We start from the raw sequence: 17,143 nt of genomic DNA, 5'->3' as shown, positions 1-17,143 counted from the left end.
GGAGGGGTCTCATCCTATTTTGTGGAAATGCTAAAACTCCAGGAGGTCCAACAGCCAATTAAATAAGCACCAATCCAACTCCTCCCTACCCCCACAGATCCTGCACTCCTAAACTCTGTCCCACCCCTACTCAATACTCATTCCTCACCAGAGAGAGAGAGAGAGAGAGAGAGAGAGAGAGAGAGAAAGGGCTTTCCACTGAAATCTCCTGTGCCTCTGTCTGCCAGTCATAGCCATGGGCCACTGGAGGTGGAGCAAGCAGACCAAAGAGCAGAGGAAGGGGGCTGAGACTTCAGATATGGCCGGTAGCCTACACGTCAGTGGGGTATTGTCTGCAGTGGGCCCAGAGAGTGCAGTTTAGCCCAGAGCCCTTCAAATCACAGGCCTGGCCATCTACTGCCTCTCTATACCAGCTGTTAGGGAGGAGCTGCTGATGGAGGGTTGTTGTTTTTTTTCATCACAATGATATCAAATGATCAGAATATGGCAATGATCGGCCATTATTGGGCTCTTCATTTCTATTTAAATCTGGTCAAAATGTATTAACATTGATATCTGTCGTTTTCCGATTCACAATTCTGAGAAAAGCTTTGATAGGAATTTATAGAAACTCCCAGACTTATAATATTCAGGACCTGATCAGAAATAGGAGTGGATCTTAACGCTTCTAAAAAAAAAAGTATAGTTTTTTTTAATGGGTCTTGGCTTTAAAGAAAATTTGTATAGTATGTAAACTTTTAAGGCATTTGCACTTGCAAGCTTCATTTGCAAAATTGATTATTTAAGGATGTGTCTATTGAAAGCTTATGTATAGAGTATCAAAGGTGTATTTTAATAGTTTTACATTTATATTAAAGATGTATCAGACTGAGCCTTTGCAGTTTGAAAGATACAAAAAAAAAAAAAAAAGGCAACAGCAAAGGCAATCGCTACATTATCATTACCTGGATTCATTACTGGCTGCTAAGTCTATACTGCTTGCCATTATTTAATTAATTTAATAAAAAAATAACCAACACAGGTTACCATGTTAAACTTTTATTCACTTTCTGTTCAGGGTGTATTTACATACATAAATAAAATCATGGCCTAAGCTGGACCAGATGCCATTTATGCCAAATATTAAATAACATATTAAATAACATATTAAATAACATATTAAATAGATATTTTCTAAATATAAATAACATAAGATTCAAATAAGTTCAGTTGTCACGATTAAAATATAATTTAAATGTTGCATTTATTAAAACTATAATAATACAACAAACCATTGATTTAATGTTTACATATTATTCAGTTAATTTGCAACAAAGAACACAAAAAAATAGGAAAAGGAATTTAAAATAGAAAATTATGCATTTCTTTTGTTAATAATATTAGCACCAAACACGTCTGGGCTAGGATCCAGATACATATAAATAAATTAGGTATTTTTTTTAAATATCAGTATTTTTAAACATTTTATATACCATCAGATGGTATATTTAAAGTATGCTGATAGATTGTTTTCGCGTTGTAAAAATGCAATTCGCTTTTCTTTTCAGCGCCAAATCATAGTTCTTTTAGTAAATTGCATATGAAAAACGAAGGAGACCCGTGTATTAATATTACATATCTTATAACTGGCCTTAAAAACAAATGCACTTCCACGACTGCTAAGGTCGTGAATTCTGAGGTTTTGGGCTAAATTGGCAACATTGAAAACCGAAAACAGCTAAATTTAAGGGGTCACTATCTAAAATATAAGCTAATTTAAACCTGGAGTATATGTTGGGAAACCTTATAACAAGGTTGGGTTTCAGTGATTTACTTTTATCTTTTTTTTTTGTTTAATTACCGAAGCATAGCGCAATGCTAACTTTCTAATTGTAGCAAAACACTAATGCAACATGAAGCTTTCTCTTCGCGTTACAATGTGCTTTTACCACACATACAGGCTGCACTGAGAGATACTGTTATACCGTTTTGATTTGCTGTTGTATAGTTTTGCAGGCAAAATGTATTTAAAACACACGATCTGAAGCAGCATAAACTAGAAAATATATTTAACGGCGTAGCACTTTTTTTTATTAATGAGAGACAGCATCAGCTCATCAGACAGACACTGTCTAAAACGGGCAAGAACTTTTTGTTAAGATAAAAGCTCAAAGGAAGGACACATGTTAAATGCAATGGCGGCTTCACTTTTCCCTCGTTGGACTCCCTCGTTTCTTCGCAGGCTGAACAAGCAGCTGCCGCAGGGGGGCGAGCGAAGCCTCGGCCCTGAGAACAGGACTTTAGAGCCAGACGAGGAGGCAGCCAAAAAAGACCATTTTAGTGTAGTTTAGTAATTAATTTTTAACCCCGCTAAAATAATGTAAAGCCTCAGAGTGTCACAGATCAGAAAAGGATTTCATTTCAGATATTATAAAAAAATAGGTGTCTTGTCATATTCTGTGTAAATAATACTGAACCTTAAAGCCATGTTTACTGCAATCTTGCCTGGTACTGTTGTGTTGGATGGTTTCGACCGCTGTCAGTGCAGCCCAGTGCAGAGTATAGTCATCCATTGGTTTTACCTGAGGCAGCTGGGAAGCAGGGCGATGTTACACACACACACACACACACACACACACACACACACACACACACACACACACACACACACACACACACGAAGAGTGATATATGTACAATACCTTAATATAACGTTAAGCACAACAAGAGTTGTGTACCCTTCTTTATTGTCTTTAACAATCTTCAAATCCAGTTTTATAAAAGATGTGTATGTCCAAAACAGTGTAATCGCTGACCTGTTCTGTAATGTTTACGTGTATGTTTTTCCTTCACATTTCAGTGGTTATTTTTTTTTATTTGACGGTCTACACTTTGACATTTGAGTTGTTGTTGTTTATAGTATTTATTATCTGCTTATCTTTAGCTTGTTATGCATATTAAAGTTGGCATTCGCTGTTTTATATAGATTAAATGATTTCGCTCAGACTAGTTGATAAAAAAAATGTAAATATGTGTTAGATAAAAAAAAACAACAAAGGTCAATCCGCAGATACTCTACAAATGAATGTAATCCAGACCAGGACCCCAATAAAATATCTAGAAAACCGAAACAACAAGTTGAATTGAACTCATAATGAGAGTACTAAGCAAAAATAAAGGCTATTCAAAGTTACAATCAATCGTATAATCTTAATCATAACTAAAAATGACAGTCGATGTCCGAGCATTCACCAGCATTTTCCTCCTATCGCTGCAGAAATGTAGGGCTGTAAATATCCTAATTGTGTTTATCCGATTTAAGTTAATTCCGCCCCCAGAACTGTATAAACCACTATTTGGTCATTGCTCTGGTTGATACTGCCGTGGTTTGTAAAATTGACTCGGCTTTTATACTGCACTGCGAGAGTTTGGAGCATTGTTCAGCCATGAGGGATTCTAAAAGATTACACTCTCATATTAACCATAACAAGGCCTAATGAAATTATTAATGCGACTGTGTTTATTCAGTTTACATTTGGCCCTTTCCTGTAGGATTATTAGTGCTGTTGTTATTGCCGTCCTCCTGCTCGCACTCCAAAGCTCCCCCTCCTGCTCTGGTCAGGATGGATTAAGTTCACAGAGTGGGCGCCTCACTGCAGCGCCTCTCCACTGCTTCCAGCTTAAGGCCAACATGAGCCTGGCAGCAGAACACCAGACGCAGAGACAGGGAATATGGTTCGGGAGCCCATTTGCTCCTGTTTTCAAGACGTGAGTGCAAAGCTTCGCGTATGGCTTTTAAGATCGTGGTAACACGCGTTCAGTTGGCCTGTGGTCAGAGCATGGACACAGTTAAGAGAAACAACAGGGCAATAATAATAATAATAGTAGTAGTAGTAATAGTAGTAGTAGTAATAATAATAATAATAATAATAATAATAATAAATACTTGTAGGACTGGATGCTTTATTTTAACCCTGATGTTTATTTGTTTATTTGTAGGCTGAGCAGTTAAGATCAGACGTAAGAAATGTTTCAGCTAGTATTCGAAAAAAATATTATATATATATATATATATATATATATATATATATATATATATATATATATATATATATATATATATATATATATATTTATATAAATTATTTTATTTAATAGTGTTTGATTTCATCAAAACATACATAAATACAGCTTATATTAAAAGTAAGTAAACTGAAAGACAACACGGTATAAATGGAATGTTTTATATATTTTTTTAAAAGGGAAAAAAACATTTGAAGTCAATTCAACGCATCTATTTCTTGGTTGCGTCATAATTATAGAGATAAATATTAATTGATTAAATTAATTAAATAATTTATCAATTATATTCTATACCACAGTATAGAATAATATGTTTTTAGATTGGATTAAAAACGTGTTTTCCTATTAACATTTTTTCTTATTTCACAGAAAAAACAAGCTTTTAAAGCAAACTCTTTGTATAGTTTCAGCTAATTGTTTTAATATTTTAATGTGATTTATTAGTATTAATTATTACGTTTAATTAAAGGTAAACGTAGATTAATTTAAATGTAGATTGTTTTTTTCTTTCAAGTCTTGTTAGTGATTGTTAGCCTCTGTAAATATAGCGCCTATTATATGGGACTGCGTGTGTTTCAGAAAACAGTTGACAAAAGGAAAAATTCATGAAAGTTTTTTTTTTGTGTACAGAAATATGAGACTAATGTCGCTGTGTAACAGAGAAGCATGCTCCATTGTTATATCGGATGTAGGCCAGAATACTCAAGTGAATGCGCTTTAAATTAATATTCAGATAGGAATACAAGATTAAATGTATCTGCCTTTGATCAAACCTTTATATTTCACAATTATAGAAAATTGATTGTCAGTGTGCGCACTGATTTTTTTAAGAAATCGCTCTAAAACTGATCCAAGTATTTTAAACACACCATTCTTGGCGAATTAAATATCTGAACAATTAGAAACCAACTTAAAATCAACTAAAAAAAGAGTATATACAATTACTAATCACTTCATTTATCCGAGTAATTGTTTGTTTTATTTTTCAGGAAGAACGTAATTTTTAATGTCCCACAGCGTTTAAATATGTAGTTCATTTAGAGACCAGCCTCTTGCCTAGGCCTTAATTTGATTTGCTTTCCAAATGGTGCGTTGAATTATGCTAGCAATTATTATCGTGGCCCTAGCAAAATAAAAATACTGCGATTTTTTAAAAATATGTTACAAAGTAATTATTTAAAAATCGAAACAAAAAGAGAATGACATGAATTGTCTTTCTAAAAAAAGTGAAAATAATATAGAAACATAAGAAATCTGCTTGGTTAGTCAATTTCATATTCGCTAAATTAAAAAATAAATAAATTAAATAAATAAATAAATACATAAAAATGTTCATTGTTGATCTAAATGATTGATTTAATCAGTCTTACAATGGCCTTGATTATTTAAGTGATTGTAGTCGTAGCCGTCTAAAAAATATCGCCTGTTCAAACTGCATTGTAAAAATAATAAAATAAATAAAGACTGTAATTAATTATTTATCGTTTAGCCGTGCTGAATTATTTATTGATTAGTCTAAATGTTAAAAGGTTTAGCCCACCTTTTCGAAATGTGATCTCCAGCACAGATTCCTTAAGAACAAAGTCCCGGACGGAAAATATAACGTTTCATTCTTTTTTAAGGTAAAATCGCCTGTTTTCGTTCGTTCTTCTGCTCTCCCTTCAGTCTGAGTGTGAACGAGCGCCAGACCGGGATTTGAAAGTGGCGCCAAATCTCTGCAGCTCCCCGTGGCTCTTACGTAGCAGGACGGAGATCTCCACGTGTATTCGGTGAGAAAAACAGCCCAAGTGCTGATTTAGGAACAGTAAGAAGCTTTCCTCCACAGCAGCTCCGCGCCATGCGCGCTGATATGTGCTGGATGGCCGTTAATGACAACCGTCCCTGTCCTTATCGGCCTTTTGGAGCTGAAGAGTGCAAAGCTGCGCTCCAGGGCCCTCCCCCCATCCCCCTAGGGAGCGGTGGAGCGCTTTCTGCAGCACCTTCTTCCTCTACATCCCCGTCACACTCGCTGATGTGCGGCTCATTCGCCAGGTAGTCCCTCTCGCCGCCCTTCCATCTCGTTCATGTCGTCCGTTTAGTGCGGAGTGCCGTGAACGCGCCGCTCCTGCGGCCAGCAGGGCTTCAGCAGAGGCGGGCAGGGGATCTCCAGGCTGCGAGGAGGTGCAGAGAGAGGGGGAGGGGGAGCAGCTGAAGCAGGAGGGAGGGAGCCCCTGGCCAACTTCACAAAAAAAAGAAGCGCTACAAGGAATTCCCACTAAACACCGCGCGCATTTAAGGGGACCTGCATATGCAAGACACGCCAGATAATGCAGCCCTGTAGTTCCCATATTAACAACAAACATTTATCTCCAACATTTAGTATAGAATATTTTCTTTTTTAACCTATATTGTAATTATATATCATGATATATTAACCTAAAACACTATAATGTATTTTTGTCCAGGATTCTTATGTTCTCTGAGCATATCTAAATAACAGTCTTAAGTTATACATTTTTTAAATTATAAGTCCAGTTTTTTTTACTTTTAGTAAAATTGGGCTTCACGTTTTTTACCAGATAAATATTAAATTGATTGTATAAAATCAAATCAGATGTATTTGTATAGCTTGTTTTACAACTGATGGTAAAAAAGTGTCGACCGTATTAAAATCATATCATAAAATGACTAAATAATAAAAATAATTACTCTCCTTTTGCATTTTAAGTAGAATAGCGTATTCTCTAAGGGATACATGTATTAGATAATATGATTTGTTGGACATGAATGGGTTAAGCTCAAGCTTGTATCACTAAAAGTACAATGTTCATTAAGATATACTTTCGGTAACTTGTGGGTCGTTCCTGTTTAAAACCATGCACAGTACAGAATCTGTGCACAGTACCAAAACTCTCCCATTCTTTTTATTTTATTTTTTTTATTATTATTATTATTTTTTTTTAATAAAAAAACGTTGCATGCAGGAATACCTTAAAACCACGCATCAACTGCCTCCAACGCGGGAAACTGGTTATGGGACTAATGTTTTTACCTAAATAAGCAGAAGAATGTGAAGTAATATTTCTGGTTTTTGGGAGAAATGTTCTGCAGAAGGTGTCGAATTTCAAATAAAGAACTCCGGGGGTTTCTAGTTTGCACCTATGTAAACGCACCCAGGAGGACAACAAGAGAAGTATTTTACCCCTCCTTCTTCCCCTCAACGTGGTGATGGATGGGCGATCTGCCTTTGTCTAAATGCAAATAGACTTTAACCCTGAATTAATGGCTAACTCCGTAGAGGGGTGATTACTCGACGCCCGGGTTTATCTGCTTTTCTCCGAGCCCGTCTGTCACCAACTACATGACAATTGATAATTTGGCACACATTTGTCGCGCCCGCTCTACTACGAGTTTCTGCCCCAGTACAGAAGGAGAGATTCCTTTTATACCGGATGGAAGTGTAATATTGCTAGAACGTATTCATTAAAGTAAGTTTTTTTTTTTTTTTTTTTACTTAATTTTATAGATTTTTTGTGTACATCAAAAGTCTCCTTATTTAAACCACACAACAGTACTTTAATGCTATTTCTGATGACGCAAAACTACTGCTAGCATTTTTCTAGCCAATGTTTAGTTTCTCACTGTCATAAAATTTTGTTACAAAAATTGTATAATTGCTAAATCACTGTACTTACTAAACCTTTGTTGTAGTTACTGAATGATTAAATGCAGTTGCTGAATATTTTATAAATTATAATATAAATGTATATTTTATATTATAATATAAATTCGCTGCTGTAACTGACTTTACAGTTACAGAGTAATTTACTGTAGTTACTTTATAATCAATTGTAGGTACTGAATATTTCACTATAAGTATTGAATAACTAGTTGCGGAACAATTAACTATACCTACTGCATACAGAAATTCACCTGAGGTTTATACTGTATTTATTAAATTTCACATAGAGTAAATTTAATATATGACTACTTTACAGATTCAGTCATATCATCTTGGACACATCCTTCATTTGGTTCTTTTCAAGCTTCATTATTTACCCCAAAGCAAATGGCAAAATCTCTGCAGCAGCCTACAAGACTTCCTTTAAGAGCCATAAACAGCTCTCTGTGGTAGAGTAAGAGGTGGATTTCATGCAAGCAATTTTTTGTGGATGAGATTATGTACTATTTTGCAACATATTTGAGTGACCCTTTAACCTCTGAATAATGGGAAATGAAGTGACCAGACCTCGTTGGAATAGGATTTTATATAAACGTGAATATTATATTATATTATATTATATATTTGAGCTTACTTTTTTTTACTGCTCCCCCCAATATATTGTGTGTGTGTGTGTGTGTGTGTGTGTGTGTACAGACTTGTATACAGACATCCACAGACCTTTCTCGCAATACTGCAACATTATGACCACGGTACTAAAATTTTATCTCTAGCTCACATTGTCAGATTACGGAGTAGCTGTGTGTGTGTGTGATGGTTCTATTACCTTTAGCCAAGGGCGGTGTTTGCTCTTGTAACCAGTAAAACTCAATGTCTGGGCACCTTATAAGCCTTCCCTATGAAATATCACTCATGGGCTTCCTGTTCAGTGGTAAAACAGCCATCAGGATTTGGAATTAATCTAAAGGAGAGGCCACCTGTTGCATGGAACAGGGACGCACAATGAAAGCCATAATTTCTTCTCCTAGCAGGATGTATTTAATTTGACTCGTCATATAACGTAACCAATCCATGTCACATAAAGCAATCTTCACAAAGAATACAGTCATTGGAGGGGTAAATGTTGAAATGCTTGTAAATGAGAAGTTTCAGATTCTGGTTAAGGTCATTGCACCCTGATGTCTTTTACTTGGCTGTGTAAAGACAATGTCATTTCTGCTTTACACCTTGTTGGGCAAAGATTTAGCATGCCACGCTTTCCCAGAAACTGTTCATCCTTGCAGCAACTCTAATGACATACATTTTGTTGACCTATTTCTTGTTGTCTCTTGCCCAGTGCTTTTGGTGATGGGGTGAATATAAGCTTAAAGTCATTCTTGGAATGATGAGCAGATGACGAGATTCAAATGGTATCTTTATGGAGTTATACAAATGGCTAATTTATTGTTCTCACAAAACTGATTTAGCCGTGGTCCCGGGATCTTGGCGTAGGTCATTGTGTGAACACATTGTGTGAAGGCTGGGTTTTGTCTGTGTATTTTTCAAAAAGGATGCCCAGGGCCTGGAGATGGATAAGAGTCAGCAAAAAAAGTGTGATGGAGGGAAGAGAGAGAAAGAGATGGTTCATTGTTGGCTGGGCAGATCCACCACTTGACTAAAGTACCCCCCAACCCTGCAGCTGCATTCTGATGCCCTCACAAACTTTTCTTTTTCTCCCCAACAACAGCATCCACTGCGCCAGGATCACATGAGCTGCCTGCCCTGCCACATGATGGCGCTGCAGATGTGAGGAGGGCAGTTTTTTAGCAGTCAGGGCAAAAAATAAGTGCGTCAGAATGGGCCTGGTGGCTACAATACAGACCTTGTCTCTTGCTCCCAGCTGCTGTATTTAACAGCTGCAATAAAAGGGCTTATTTGAAAACCCTGGAAAAAATGTAAAGAGTATTGAATGCCACTGAGTTTTTAAAGAGATGTCTCTGTTTGCTTTTTTCTCGCTACTTTAGAATCTAAAGCCTCATACATATGTATGTCACTGTGAAACTTGGACTTTTGCTCTGTTCCTTACAATATAATCCGACGTAATTCAGAAATGTTAATTTCCGCTGACCTTTCAATCACTTTGACTTGTCTGAGCTTTTGATTTGGGATGGCTCTGGGCGTTCTACAGAACTAAAGACAAATCCACGAGATTCATCAAGCTTGTATCTCAGTGTTTAGTCCATTTTTGAAGTAGTAGTTGCAGTGGTAACCATTGACTCACAAGCATAACATTTAAGTGGCCAGGCCACCTTTCATCCCTTACTACCCACAGTGGACAGTGCAGTTGGTGGAATCTAGCTAGAATTGTCTGTGGGAACTGGAACATGAATCTGGCATCAACATTCAATGCAGGAGGCATCACATGCATTTTCTGCAGGTCACTCAGTCGTTTTCTAATGGCTAGTTCCAGCTGGAGAATGCAATGAAGAATGTAACAAAGCAATTGTCATCTTAAACTGGTTTCATGAACACAAAAAGGAATTCAGTGTTCTTCGGTGCTGTTCCCAGGCACTGGATTTAAATCCAACAGAACACATTTTTGATGTGTTCGAACAATCTGCAGGACTTGTGAGGTAATGGTGTTGACATAAACTAAAATCTCAAAAGAATGTATCCAACATTGTATGGATAAATGGCTGTTTTGAGAGCAAAGGAAAGCCCTGCCCAATATAGTACAGTATAGTGTTTCTAATGGACTGCTCAGTGAATATAGATTTTGTTTTCTATGCTGTAAATGAATGGGCCATGTAATCACAATATAATATGAGATGTTTAAAAAGTCCTTCTCTCTGCACTAAAGAAGTAAGCATAGATGCAATTCATAACCACCCCACTGCTAGGAGGGCCTAGGATCTCACAATTACTCTTGTCTTTTTATTTTATCAATTCAATCCCTGCCAAAAAAAAGAAGTTGTAAAGCAACGTATACTTGTTTGCATCTCCTGAATATTGCACTATTACTGCAACCTTCCAGGCTGTCTCCACACTATAAGCCTTTGTGCAGGTTTTGTTTGTTTGTTTCAGATGAAAAATTCAGTTCTTGTTCAAGAAATTGCTGGCCACCATATTTTATTCTCTTGGCGCACCTGACATGACAGGTTTTGCATTTCTCAGCACTTTAGAACAGGGAGAGGAGAGCAGCTCTCCCTGAGGTACTCTGTATGCATAGGCCTGTCTCAACCCTGAGCTTGCTCATGTGACCACAGTGGCCTAGAGTAGGTTTATACGTTCTAATGTATAACCACTGCTGTTTTGGCTTCCGGGTCACCTTTTAGGAGCTGGCAATTTATTGGAGTGCAGATGACTTTAAAACTGAACACAGAAAAGATTTTTCTAATATATCACAGCTGTGATCACATTGAACTAAGCAAACGGACTTTGCAGTGATCTCTCTAGCCTGACCTTGGATAACACATAGCATGTGATTTGTTGGTTTGAGGATTGGGGGATCTGTGAATCAGTTGTCGTTGTTGTTTTTTTTTTTTAACGGGCTTTAAAATGACTATTGTCAGTGCAGTCGTTTATTAGAACTTCTATAAATGTGCCCAATTTTATATTCAGCGTTGATAGTAAAGCAATAAACTATCTGCTTAGAGCAGATGGAGAGTGTCTGGACTTGTTTCTTTGAATAGTTTTTTTTTATTATTACATTTTATTACATTACTCCATGCAACTTAGATCTGAGGCAATGTGAATGAGGGCCAAAAACATCACTGCATAGATGGACAGTTGGCAGATATGTTGGCCATTAATTAGGACGTGTGTTCATTTTTGTTTTGTCATATTAGAGAAAAAGTGTCAAAACACACATAAACAAACCAGGAAACAGAAAAATACTGATAAGAATCTGAAATGTAAAAGGCATTGGGTCAGTGGTCAGAATATTTATGTGCAATGTGTATGGATAGGCCCATTTCAACTGAGGCCTTTATTTCCCCCTGGCTGCACTTAAGCTTACTGAGCTCAGACAATAGTGTTAATTATTCTAGGGCACACACATTGTAACCCCTCACATTCACATGCCGTTTAGGAAACAAACACGGAAGCACCCAAAACACACAATCATTAAGAGTATTTGTTTCCTAAGCAAATGATTGCTGTGTCTTATGGCACTGCAAACCTGACAGCGATGCTGTTTATCATTACATTGTGCATATCGTTTTAGGTCACAGAGAGTAATGAGGTTGTACTGGTGCCAAATTCTAATGCAAAAGGGTAGAAATAATACCAGGCACTAGACTACTGATACTCCTTTAAAAAATTAATGTGGTTTTCTAAGGCGAATTTACATATTTAATATACAGCTTTGCTGTTTTCTCTCTATTAAGATACAGTTGTGTCTATCTGGTCATTTTATTTTCTTCTTACTTTAATATCAGGGCACTTTTCAAACAACCCAGTGTGCAGCCTCTGGAGCCTGTGGCACTTTGGAAACTCAATGAAGCACAGGCCTCATAAATGTGCCAGACTCGCTGTAGTCTAATGACCCCGACGAAAGAACTAAAAAGGGACGTTGTGCACTCCTCTGACTTACCACGTTTATAGGCAAGTATCGCTTTTGGCTTAAATACTTAATAAAAACAAAAAAGTAAAGAAAATACACAGCCTTCAGCGTCTCAATGTAAAATAATAATTGTAATTTAACTTTAAGGTCTATTTTCAGATCTGTTTGCGGTCATAGTAAAGTTAAGCTCCGTTAAATAGCCGAAGTTAGCAAGCAGTAAAGTTAGCACAGAGGGGAAAACCTTGCAAAGTCTGCCCGAGTCTTTCTCGGTCTTAAACTATACCGAGACCGAGGGGGTTAATGGTGTGACGTCAGGCTACGAGGGCGGTGCCCATGAGGGAGGGGGAGCCAGAGTTTTGCTCCGGGGATGAGTGGGAAAAACACGCCTCGCTTTCAAGGCAAATCACCTATTTTGGATGTAAAAAATATACGATTTCTTTCCTAACCTGCTGTTAGAGATGGGCAATGCTCTTATTTAAGGATAACCAATGTCTGTTGTAATGGATATAGATATTCTTGTACTCCAAGGTAACGCTGTAAGTGCTTAAGTAAACATTTCATCGAAGCTAATGTGTGTTTGTGGTGATTGTCCAGCTTTTCTCTCTGCGCTAACCGATTTCCAACAGACTCAAGAGACTACACGGCAAAGTAAGAACGCGCACCTAACTTACACCTCGGTAGTTTAGCCACCTCAACCTGGATTGAAAATAAGACGATTCGCATTCAAAGTGACCATGTGAGCTTTCGGTCGGTGCCTAGAGCTTCGAAGTTTTGTGCAACTGTGTCGAAACCTTAAAAAGCGAGGTAGATTTCGAGCGATTTGTTCCTTATGGGTAAATTCTCATTTGGGAGGTTAGACTAACCAGACTACCACAAGTAGTTTGGTGAAGGTGGGGTCTTTTTAAAAGAGGCAGTAGTGACTGAATGCATCCAATATCTCCCCGGAGAGATAGAAAGGGGGTCGCTTTCCTTTCGTAGTTTCCAAGGTCCCGTGCACTACAGCAACCTTAAAATGGAAAAAGACTAACAGTATAAGGTGTATGGGGAGTGGTGGTGTGTTTAAGAAATGTGTATGTGCGCTAGTCACTAAAACAGACCAAACGTAACGGTCTGCATGTAGAACAGAGATTAAATTTCGTTAGTCTCTCCATCAATTTTCTGTTTAATGTCACTGAGCTCTATTGTGGGAGACAAGGACGCGTCATCCAGCCATAAATTTGTGATTATAGAGGCTCGAGGAGGCAGTTGGCGCTATTCGGACAGATTTGCCTCGCGCACTAAACTACATGTAGACTGCATTACAGCTAGAACAGCACACACGCAGCCCAACTCCTCTTTTATCTGGCAATTAGAAGAGGGGCCGTACACTGTTTTTTTTTTTTCGACTTAGAGATAATTATACAAACCAGAACATACGGTAAAGCACTTCTTGTCTAAACAGTTAGGATTTCGAACACAGAACATGATGTGAGGACAACCTCAGAAGGCTTTTCTTGATCAGAGCTGAATGTGTGGGATTGACGAATTTCTGCGTTTTGCACCACTTGGCGTAAATCAATAGGCAGCGGATTTGTTGTCCGGATTGACGTTTTTATAGGTAGGTGTTTTCTACTCTTCACATTCTGATGTATAACAATAACGCAGAATTAGCCGGAAAATAATAAAAAATTCTCCAGTCAACCACTGTTGACGCGTGTTCTGTCTGCATATGTGATAAATACATGCATAAACAAAAAGTAACGTTACTGCTGTAGAAATTCAATTCATTTGCTACCTGATTCGAAATTAAACACGTTAGTCACTGCCGCTAGTAAATTTCAGCACCACATGCCATGTATACTACATACATAGATTGTGTTTATTTTAGCTATTTATGAAATATAAATATTCCGTTGTCACCCAAAGCACACAATGCGTGTGCTTTGCGCCACATTTCAATATTACAGCAGTATTTCTTTAGGTTTGCAAAAATTTATTCGCTGAAATTACTGGTTTAGGCCATAATCATAAGCTTGTTTGCATGTTTTTTCGTTGGTCAGCATAGTGTCTGTTTCATCAGATGAGCAGATTAGACTCATGGCCATGGCGCACACTACATTACTTTTAAGATTTGCACACATTCTGGTCAGACATTTTGGCTTTAATGCAACGTTAATAAATAATCGATTCAGCAATTGACTCTTCAGGAGGAAAGAAAAACGAAATTATTCACTCAACTCCCTATTTAACACATACACATCACACACACTTTCTAAGGAGAGTTTTGCAAGCAGGCAGCAAGTCACCATTTTAGGAAGTTTCGAGGTAAATCATGTGTTGTGTGTGTGTGTGTGTGTGTGTATCGAGGTTATAGGTTCACGAGGCCAGGACGCGGTTACTGTAGCACGCGCTCTAAAGTGGCGTTTTATATCAGCAGTGTGTTGTGGCGTGCAATGTTCTGAATTTGTTTAGACCCCCAATCGAACGACCCCTTTAATCCGCTCTTTTCTCATAAGCTAGTGCCTGATTCGGGCTTTCACATTAGGCCTCTCTCTAGGCTTGATGTGCATGTGGAGCTGATTGACAACAGCATGCTCACGGCTGCTGAACGTTCGACATAGGACTTCCACAGCTAAGAAATGGTGATGCGTAGTCTCAAGGAAAAGCAAAAACACAAAAAATATGCATTTATGATTAGTATATATATATATATATATATATATATATATATATATATATATATATGTGTGTGTGTGTGTGTATATATATATATATATATATATGTATGTGTGTGTGTGTGTGTGTGTGTGTGTAATTATACATATATAAATAGATTGAATCTGACGTCATTATTTACATTGTCTGCAATTTTCACGAACAAATAAACAAACACAAAATTACTTGGAGTTATTTTTCATTAATGTACACTGCAGGTTGAAAACGTTTTCTGTGTGTGTGTGTGTGTGTGAGAGAGAGAGAGAGAGAGAGAAAAAGAGAGAGAGAGAGAGAGAGAGAAAGAGAGAGAGAGTGAAAGTAAGCATGCCTAAACCATTTTATACGTATATTAACAGTGGCCATTTTCTTCTAACGTTCCCAATTTTACATAAAACTAGATTTTACGTGACTTCTTATTAACACATAGCTCAATCAATAATGGTTTAATTTGGAGAAATAAATCAAAGCACTGTAATGCTGAACATCTTGTTATATCTCAATGTAAATGAGATCGATCAGCTACACACAGTGAAGCTACCTTGTAATGCCACCATCCGTTTAACATTGTTTCCTCAGTTTAGTTATACGTGCGAGAATGTTTAAAGTGGGGCACTCCTCTATACTCCTCTATGCTTTTGTCATACACTACACATGAGTTTGTTGTGCAGAACTGTTTTAGGGACCACCGGGTCTAGTCAAATAAGCCACAATTGGGTATAAGAAAAAAATGGCAACTTTGACACAGTATTTTCTCTTTTGTATATATTTCAACTAGGCTTCGCACTGCGCTATAGACTAATAAACTTAGATCTTCTTAACTGCAGGCCTGTACAAGTGTGTCTTTCTGTCACATGTGTAGCGGCTACTTTTATCACTGGAGAGTCATGTAAAGAAGATAACGAACGTCTTTTTTAATCAAGCCAACACAGCCCATGTGTGCAGTGTATTCTGTTACACTTCTTTAGTCCCGTTTAGTTGGACTTTTAGCTTTTTCAATAAAACAGGTCGTAATGAGGGAGGTTCGTGTCATTTATGGGGCTGAGTCCATACTTTGCCTAATTGGACGCAGATGGGTTTTCCTATTGATAACCTCCCCGTTTGAAACGCAGTTCTGTGGAAATTATAGATGGCGATTGGGTTGCAGTCTCCCTTATGGCCGCGTATGCTTATTCAATTAAGTCAAGTGCTCTAATAGGACACCGCCACGTAGCCGTGATGGTCCAGGTTTCCAACTTGGAACTATGAGCTGTGAGCTAACACACTTTATTTGGTAAGGCCTTTCGCTTGCACATGCCAGCCTAGTGTTTACATTTGCACACCATTCTATATAGCTGTACGTCCGGCAGCCTTCTTCAGGTGGTCGAAGAGTAGTCTTCAGTAAAGCACGACGCGCTGTGGTTCAGCCTGAGCTCTTCACGCTGGACCTGGCATTTTAAAGTTACGTATACAGGCTGTACTTCATAAGATAGGCGACAGAATAGTGTACACCTATATAAATGTGGGTCATGTTTTTTTCTTTTAGTCTGTTATGAACTTTTGAAATAAAGTAGGCCTATGTCACCACAAACACACCAACCTGGGGCAGGAAAAAAATCTGTGACGCTCTCCCAAACGTAATTTCTCACACTATGAATGTGTGTGCGAGTGTGTGAAATAGCCATTAGTGGTCAGTATTCACACTATGAATACTGACCACTAATGGCTATTTTACAGGCACACATACACACAATGTTGAGCAGCAGCGGCGTAAAAACAAGTGCTAAAGACCAGCAGGAATTACCCAAGACAGGTCACGGGGTCAATGAATTTCCCAACTTAGTGGTGCATTTATTTGATAATTTCTTCAATTATATATATATATATATATATATATATATATATATATATATATATATATATATATATATATATATATATATAATTGAAGAAATTGTTTTGTTGTATTGAATGCAAAGGAAAAACTATTTTCTATTTTTACTATTTACAAATTTAATAATAAAAATTCAGGGGAATGACTGCAATGCACTAAACAGACATTAGTTTAACATCAGAATGAAAAGTTGATCTTTCATCTTCAGTGGAACTACTCTCTCCTGATCTCCAGAAGGACAGAAGCTGTTCAGTGACTCCTCGCCCTGGCGCTGAATGAGCCTCTAACCTACACGGGCATGTATGTGCATGTA

The 17,143-nt window shown here is 37.5% G+C and overlaps 1 protein-coding gene and 1 long non-coding RNA gene across 2 annotated transcripts in view; one reads left to right on the top strand and one right to left on the bottom strand.

Annotated features, from left to right (window-relative positions):
* Nucleotides 1–1,022: 1,022 nt before the first annotated feature.
* Nucleotides 1,023–6,271, bottom strand: LOC107197904 (uncharacterized). Its single transcript, XR_001518840.3, has 2 exons — nucleotides 5,603–6,271; nucleotides 1,023–3,805 (listed from the first exon to the last, which is right to left on the bottom strand). It is a non-coding gene; the product is annotated as an uncharacterized LOC107197904 (long non-coding RNA).
* A 6,354-nt stretch (nucleotides 6,272–12,625) lies between these two features.
* The window catches only part of bahcc1b (BAH domain and coiled-coil containing 1b), a 111,358-nt gene continuing 106,840 nt past the window's right edge, over nucleotides 12,626–17,143 (top strand). Inside the window, exon 1 of the mRNA XM_007259297.4 lies at nucleotides 12,626–13,863. The gene's annotated coding sequence lies outside the window, so the exon portion shown is untranslated. The remainder of the gene's footprint in view (nucleotides 13,864–17,143) is intronic.

Source organism: Astyanax mexicanus, chromosome 15, assembly GCF_023375975.1.
Source record: "Astyanax mexicanus isolate ESR-SI-001 chromosome 15, AstMex3_surface, whole genome shotgun sequence".
Classification (NCBI taxonomy): domain Eukaryota; kingdom Metazoa; phylum Chordata; class Actinopteri; order Characiformes; family Acestrorhamphidae; genus Astyanax; species Astyanax mexicanus.
The sequence above is the reverse complement of the archived record's forward strand: the minus strand, read 5'-3'. Positions and strand labels throughout refer to the sequence as shown.